Here is an 8,952-nt window from a genome sequence, read left to right on the forward strand (position 1 = left end):
ACCATCATCTGTATAACTGGGTGAAAGTGGGAAAGTCACAGGCCTGCTAGTGTTGGGTAGTATGAAATGAGCTGTCAAATTACCAATATTCCCAGTCTGTTTGGTAAACTGGGCCATAAGATGTAATGGAGAGGGATGTCTCAACAGGGATACAGTCAAAGACATGTATTGTTCCAAATTAATATTTAGTTAGCAATCACTCCAGGAAAATATTTCCCCCCAAAAATCCATTATAAATTTAAATACTGTCACTCACATGGTTATTCAGTGTCTAATTACGTTTTACAACCAATGATAATATTTCTGTCAATTGCACCCTAATACGGCACCTGACCTTTTTGACAATCCTGTTAACGACAACTTCACGAGATCGCTTTTTATAAATGGCATGATTTGACGTAATGACTGAAAGCAGGATGTGGCTGTGATTGTGTGTGTGTGTGTGTTGGGCGGTTGTGTAAATGTGCTATTATATCTTCCTAGCCTGGGGTTCACTGAAACCAAACAAGCATCGAAACCTTGTATGTTTCTCTCGTCAAACCCCTGGGCACCGCACACTCAGAGTTTCTAGCACAACTATAGAGAGGGGGGGGGGGAAACGCTGCTATTGAAATGACCTGAAACAGCAAACCACATTGTTCTCAGGAGACTCTCAGCACAGATACTTTCAAAAGAAACATGAAATACGTAAATTCAATCAAACGGATTACAATGACGAAAGGGAAGCGGCCTAAACATTTGCATTGAAAACTGGATATGCGGTTGGTTACAGCATTCCAAACGAGAAGAAATAATACTGAAAAGAGATGTAAACAACTCATTACAGGCGTGATTTAATGCTACCACAACACCTTGGTTAATACATGTTGCTTTGTGTTGTGTTGCACAAGCTAAATTGCTGACTGCTTCCTGGCTAGGCTACGTAGCTCCAAACGCAGCACAGACTTTCCTACAGTAGGCTATGACATTGGGATGGTGCGCCGAGGTCAAAGCGGTCCGTCTTCCTCTCTGTTGTTGCGCCTGCCTGTGGATAGGAGGGGTGCAGGGGGTATCTCTTTAATATCGATGCTCCAGGCTCCCAAAAGCTCATCCAATGTTAATGTTGCATTAACTTGCAGAGCCACTGAAACGTACTTCTAACCCTGCCCCCCTCATCAGCCATGTTTGTTTTCGCTCGCGTTGCGTTATCAAAAGGCTAACTGATTTACAGCGCCTCCTGCTGCTGCCCGGGAGGAAACTTTCCCGCCTGGAATTAGGAATTCAGCCCTCAGATTAAAAGGTAATCACAACAGTCTGTCGCAGCATGTTTCAAATTTGGATTATTTAGTGTTTTATTATTTAGCAAAATAGGCTGTGGTACGCTCTTCCCATGATATCTCAGAAATAATTCAATGTTCCGTCATTTTTGCCATGGCCAACTTTTGAAAGTACTTTAGAGATTGTTGGAGCATGGATGGGTCAGTGCCTTGTTTGCGGCCAAATTTGTTTTTGCATTTTCTGCCCCCTCTTTTTCAAAGACTCAATAGTCAATTGAGTGCAAGGTGTGAGTAAGAATGCACACACTTCCATTGTCTAAGAGGGATCAAAGGCTCATTTAAGACATTTTAGTAAGTGAGCATGGTTTTACATGGTTTCAGGGCAGAACAGAGCACTCTGCAATCATTAATTAGTTATAAGAGGACTATGGTGGTGATAGTGGGCCGACTAAATGCCTGCCTAGAATGGAGGTCCTTCAGAGCACTGCTGGCGTTCCTCTTGCTCTGGGTCAGGCTGTGGGTCTGCCCCCAAGCTGCCTGTCAACATGAACTGAGGAATGGGTCTGAGGAGGGGCACAGGGGAGGGGTAGTGGTGACTCCTGGGGCTGCCGCTGCCGGGAGGTACCCATGCCAGCCGTGCGTAAGGATGAATAAAGACGACACACTGGCAGGACCCCGTCACCCCGGCAACAAGATGTCACCATAAACAAGCTGCAGGACGTTGGCAGGCACTTCCTGGTTATATAATGGCGACCCATTTTTCCGAAAGGAAGATTATGGGCCCTGCTCAGGGGACATGGGCAAATTAAAATGGCAGGCGAAAAACGTGAAGTTATATAACCCTTCTTTTGTTGTCCTTGAACGAAGATCGGCTAAAAATACCACACACTCCCTGTATTTACCCCCCATGCACTGTCTGACGTCAACTGCCGTCATCTCCACTACCCGTTTCACACAACAAATGGTGCTATTAACCCTGTAGCACAGGTGTTAAGACTGTTTACATTGATCCAAGCAGTTACGTGTTCGTGAAAACATGCCCCTTACAGTACTCCAAGGTTATTGAATTGCCTGGCTTTGTCAGCTGCACCTGCCCCTTTCCATTCTCCTCTCTGAGGTGTGGAAGGGGAACCAAGTAAACAGGTCACCAGTCACATGTGGCCCTGACAAATATACAGAATGCCAGGAAACAGACACTAAAACAATTACTGAAGTATAGTGACACTATTGTGGGGCCATATGCTATTTGTGTTAAAATGGCTGAACAGGCAATACCACAGGCGCCAAGTTCAACTACATATTTATTGTGTGAAACCCCCCCACAAAAAAAACAATAAGAAGACACCAATATGTTATTAAAGCTATTAATACTAATATGCAATTTTTTAAAACATTTTAGTAATTTGTCAGATGCTCTTATCCAGAGCAACGTATAGTAGTGAGTTCATGCATTTTCCTACTGGTCCCTCGTGGGAATCAAACACATGACCTTGGCTTTGCAAGTGCAATGCTCTATCAACTAGGCTACTGACTGAGCAACACCTATGCTCAGTTGGGTTTGAATCTCGCGCTTGATTACCTGTCTTCTACGGGACAGTCAGACAGCGGTGTCCTCAGTAGGCGCCGTCATTTTAGCTCCATGTTTCTCCTTCTGTGTTACAGTGAGTCCTACTATGACAGACAAAATTACCTCAGTAAGTATACTCTTAATAGTTATTAATATGTTGATTTGCTAAACGAGGTAAATCCTCGGTTATCCTTTCGCTGACCGTATCACATGTACATGCCATTTGGCACTGGCTCACATTTAAAACCAAATGGAATACGTAGTAACTGCAAAACACCTCATGGAAAAATTTTTGGGACAGCATTTTTTACATTTATTGCCGTACCTGCTAATGCATTTTGAAGCATTTTCCTTGAGTTATTTTCATGGGACATTACATTAGAAAGCTAAATAAATATTTTTCAAAGGATTGCTTTCAATTTTTTTCGTGAAAGGTACTATATTGGTTTACTACCTCCGACCACATTGTTGCATTTTATGTTTTTAATATAATAATAATAATATAATATATGCCATTTAGCAGACGCTTTTATCCAAAGCGACTTACAGTCATGTGTGCATACATTCTACGTATGGGTGGTCCCGGGGATCGAACCCACTACCCTGGCGTTACAAGCGCCATGCTCTACCAACTGAGCTACAGAAGGACCATGAGTTTGAATTTACTGAGAAACAATAATAAATATTTGTCAATATGTTGTTTCTGATTTGAATCACATTACATGATTTCCATGAATGTGTTTATTGATATTTTATCATTGATATATTATGAAATACATGTTCTCTCTATTTGATTCATCTGACTGTGGATTGCTATCAGATCAGTGTAAAATCAAGAGGTATCAAGATATTAGTTTCACAAAACAAGCATTTCGCTACACTCGCAATAACATCTTCTAAATATGTGTATGTGACCAATAAAATGTGATATTGAAATGAATCCCACACAAATAACAAACAGTGTCCCACAAAGAATAACCTCTTATCTCACTAAGATTTTTTTTCTTGTCTCAAAACTCAAATGACCAAAAAATAGAAAGGCCTTCAAGAGGGCATTATGCTGTAATTATTAAGTTCACCGAAACACATCAGTAATATTGAAGCCGAATAACAAAATTAAACAAATCGCTGCATCCCCCAAAATAACTTTATACAAATGTTTAGTTCATTGTACTTTTTCAATTATTTTAAAATTCAGATACATTTATTGACTAACTTGAATACTGATACAAATGGATTTATACGATACAGTAAAAATACATAAGCAAGTATGAATACACCAGTTTGGAGTAATTGTATATATATATATATATTTATTCATCTGAAATCAATTTGATATTATTATCCTTGAAACAGAATTTGTTATGTAAGTTCATCCAACTTCGGAAGAATGTGTAAAAATGTAGATCTGTACATGTACGTCTATACAGACACAACACCCTCAATTGTCACTGTATTGTGGCTGCTGCTAGGGTTGAAAGGGTAAAAATACACAGCCATTGCTCACCAATGAATATCCAGTTGTATTTGCTAGCAATCTATAAAAGTTTCCTGCGAGCAATGAGCCTGCGTTTAAACCAATTATTGCACAAAATGCTAGAAGCTGAAGAAACAGGAAAGAAAGAACCTTATCCAGCACACAGATAAACTCATCTGGCCTTACTGTCAAAGAGAGCCCTAATGAGTTTTCATGAGACGACCAACACACAAGACAGACACACTTCTCAACTTCTTTGCTTCTAGGCAACTCATTAGCCTTTTGGTTAAGGTACACACAAACATGGTTTTTAAAGAATGAAACAGAATCATCCCTAAGTAATACGTTTTGTGACAGTAACTCTAATTCCTCTTTAGAATAGTGTCCCTAATACCTATGGTAGTTAGGCAGGTGCAGGGTAGCACTAGCCTATTAGGTAAAGACATTTGAAATGTAAGTGCATAGTAAAGACAAGCTATGAGACAGACCTATTACAATGAGCAATGTAATAGGGAATGTTTATTATTCTAAACATGCATAGCTTTTGATTGGTGAGAGCTTTCTGTACATCACACAATGCATGCAGATGCAAAGCTAAGATACACGTCATCCAGCATTGTTTGAAAGTTTTATAGCTTATGTCAGACAATTTCTCTGAAAGACTGAAACATCAATACAGACGCAATTATTACGCACTTTGCCTTTGTTTCTTTGTTTGCATTTTATATTACCATCTGTCTGTGAGTTTTCTTTTCATTATTTCAATTGTTTTCTGTTTGTAAAAGTTTATGGGCGGCATCAAAAGGACGAGAAATTCATTAGCTATTTCAAGTTGGCGTCTAATTGGGAGAAGTTTATTTTATTTCCAGTGAGGCACATTATTTCTTCAAGGGAAAAAGGCCACGAATGGATGACTCTTGAGTCATAATCCAATGACATTTAATGAATTGAGAGAATCAACTAAGTCCGAGACTTGATCCAAACTGTCAGCCATGTCAGATGTTTCTCTCTGCGAGATTGACATGTGAAACATCTCAGAGTTTTGTGAAATGAAAGCACACCATCTGTCTTTCATACGTTCATCTGTAGAGGGGACATTACACTCTCTCAACAGTGTTTCCCCCCACAGTCATCATGACTCTTTACAGTGGCCCTCCAAGTAACAATGACACACATCATCATTTCTTTATCAATCTTTTGTGTCATTCTCGGTTTCGATTTTTAGCAGAGTGCTCGTCGTTTTTTTACAAGATCAAGCAGACACTCGTTAGCATCATAATCAAGGCACAGGGTATTATATCGGTCCGTTCAATTTATTTGGTGCTATTTCAATGATTAGCGGGCAATATTCAATATACTACAATACAATATATTTTGGGAAAACGTAAAGTGTTGTAAGTGTTATACTTGAACATGGATGATAAACACAACAGTAATATCCTATGTCTTTAGGTAAAACCTAGCACCTAACATCCAGTTTTTGGTGGCTAGGATGAAACATGTGGACTTCTCTTTCGCTATTATATTTCAAGGTATTCATTCATAAGTATTTCCTTAATACTCTCCATAGCCTACTGTATGTACCATGTGTACACCATAGAGGACACCTCAAACTATGCATGAGTTCCCCTCTCCTTAGTAGCTATAGCCCTCGGAATCTAAAAGGAGTTACAGAAAGTTAGCTACCTTATCCTTTTCATTCTCAATTACAAAGACAAACGACTCTCACATGATTTCCCCAAGTTAACCTATCTCGTGGGGAGAAAAAAGGGTAAAGAATTTGGAAAGCTTTTCTAGTTTGAAACTATGAACGCTTTCAAGTACAAAGGCTCAAAGAGACTTTCGTATGCTGTCATATTTTACAAATACATAGGATTTAATGAAAGGAGGGACTTTTTGGAAGAGTGCCTCCATATTCCTAATTCCCAAGTAAGGTTGCTAGGCTAACATTGTTGCTAGCATGCTTTGGCTATTGACGTACAGATACCAGTATTCACATTACAATTTTCTGAAGATGTATTTCAGTAAACCTCCACTATAGGCTTTTTCCCCTTCCACTTTCATTTGAAAATGTTGAAATTATGATCCATCTCAAGACATAAGTGTGAATATAGACATATTGTTTGATATCGTAATCAACTGAAATGGGGTGCGGAAATGATTCAGTCTGCCCTTCGCAACGTATTGTAACTATCACTGTTGAGAAGAGATACTTCTCTTTAAGGATGAATGGAGCTTGATGCTGGTGCAGAAGGTAGATACTGTACATCAGCAAATTGTTTTTAGTGAGGACTAACCGAGTAAGATATCTAAACTGTGGGTGGGGTAAATGTTCAAAAAATAACATACTGTATGGGCTCAGCTTTTGGGGGGGACATAGGATCCACGTATCTACAATTTTATACCCTCTCAGACTCTCAATTCCAAAAAAGTATATTACACAAACAGGAAAACAACATTCAGTATATATACGCTCCATCTTCTTCCTGCTCTTTCAGCTGCTTAGCACCATGGCGACCATTTTGTAAGCATTCAACTGTATCCACTCGGCTGTCTATGGCCCTGCCTTTCTCCCTTTAAATAATGATCACCAACTATATTCGTAATAGCAAATACGTAGAAGTATTTCTATTCTAGTATGTTTTTGAGGCATTCGCCCCGATATATGGGGAGTGGGTAGAGTAGACTATGTAACGTATGTGCACAATTGCACAAATGCCTCCCCGCAACGTTTCCATTTCCTGCTTAGAATGTTCCAGACGGTATTGAGTAATAGCCTGCCACATGGCTGTCACACACACACACACACACACACACACACACACACACACACACACACACACACACACACACACACACACACACACACACACACACACACACACACACACACACACACACACACACACACACACACACACACACACACACACACACACACACACACACACACACACACACACACACACACACAACATGGGATGAGCTGATCTCCTCCTCTGAGTTGACTCAACCACCCGCTGCCACCACCGCCCCACCCTGACAACATACACACCAACCCACGGGATGTATAGACCAAGCTGTCCAGAGGTGACCTTGGGTTTGTTTACTTCAATGGAGATCAACTGAGCTGTGAAAGACTGGACCAAGGCCCTTCCCGAGCAGCTCATTTATCAACAGTTGTAGAATATTACCAAACTCTATGTGCCTACGGTAGATCCGCTGTCAGGTTCTCTAGGTAAGTAGGGCCGTTGGTAGTGAGGTACCCACATTGGTCTTCCTCAGACAGCTGCTCCAAGCATGGATTTTGTAGCTATGGACAGATGTGTTGGAAATAAAACATTTTGGTAAATGTACTCTTACGTCATTAACGGCTCCCAACCCTTTGAAAATGTGAAATTTACATATCCATGATCAATTAGTTATAGGTCTTCCAATTAGCCCCTATTTTTCAACATCCCCAGGATATTTTCTTGGAAATCAATACATTTTTTATACACTTTTTCTCCCATGGTAACAGTTGGACCAATGTATCATGAGAATAAGAGAATATCCGTGCCATCTATTTTTGTGTCTATTTTATGAAGCTGCCTCTGAAATATAAATATGCCTCTGGACGAAGCAGGTTAATATACAGAATACATTCACAGTGCTACGTTAAATATGTCTGCCTTGATAATTAACATGCTAGCTTTCAATGTATTGTGCAATCAGGACACGCCACCAACACTGCAATGCTACAACGAGACAGCCAACCGGCAGCTGACGTCTTCACACCCATCCAGCCCTCTGAACCATCCAATGAAGCCAGGTTGTCACCGAGTAATATGGATGTTACGGCCCTCCCTCTGTCCATAGCAGCCTAGCACAGACCAGTTGTATAGCCCTGGACATTCAGACACTAGTCAGAATGCAACAGGTCCTCATAGAGACACTGACCACTGTCCTCAGACCTGCATTAAACACCCAGAGAGGGTAACTCACCTCGGTGCTGCGGCCATCTACACTGCTACAGTCTGTGGCTACCAGAGCCAGACCGGGCCGGTGTCGGTAATGTCCAGTGTGTCCAAGATATGTGAGACCAGGATAAGGTGTCTGTGATGGACTAGAGGCCCAGTACTGGGTATTAGATGCTTAGAGAGAGCCCACCATTGCTTCCCTGACCACCTCGCTAACCACTAAAGAAAGCCAAAATCCCTTTCAGGTTGATAGTCTGACACTGGACTGTCCCATACATCTGAGCAGGCCAACCCGGCACCGCATGGCACCGGCGGGGAGCGCCATGGGAGTGGCGGCCGGGGCTGCTCTGGTGAGGTTTTTGGGGAAGGATTATGGATTGAGACGTACAACTGAGAGGCTAGAGTTACACTTTTCATTCCCACTTCGAGGGGGTCTTGGCTGCCTGGAAGCCAGTCAGATTTGTGGAGACTTTCTTCCCCTCCCCCCAAAATTATCTTAATTCCACATTGGACTAGTGTGGGTTTATCTGATGATAATTGTTTTTGATATGGAAAATGCTTGAAAATTATTTGGCGAAATGTGATGGGAAATACCGGCAACAATTGTATTTTTCTTCTCCAAAGGAAGAATGAGAAGAAAAGGAGAATAAAGGAGAGAGAGAAAAGTCCTCATTCACCAAAAGACCAGAGTAA

General features: G+C 41.1%; 1 long non-coding RNA gene across 2 annotated transcripts in view; it reads right to left on the minus strand.

The window, feature by feature from the left end:
- LOC118383782 (uncharacterized) overlaps positions 1 to 8,602 on the minus strand; it is a 32,283-nt gene extending 23,681 nt beyond the window's left edge. For both annotated transcript variants that reach the window (XR_004825717.2, XR_004825719.2), the window contains exon 1: positions 8,285 to 8,602. This is a non-coding gene — a long non-coding RNA (uncharacterized LOC118383782). The remainder of the gene's footprint in view (positions 1 to 8,284) is intronic.
- Positions 8,603 to 8,952: the final 350 nt, after the last annotated feature.

This window comes from Oncorhynchus keta, chromosome 4, assembly GCF_023373465.1.
Source record: "Oncorhynchus keta strain PuntledgeMale-10-30-2019 chromosome 4, Oket_V2, whole genome shotgun sequence".
Taxonomy (NCBI): Eukaryota; Metazoa; Chordata; class Actinopteri; order Salmoniformes; family Salmonidae; genus Oncorhynchus; species Oncorhynchus keta.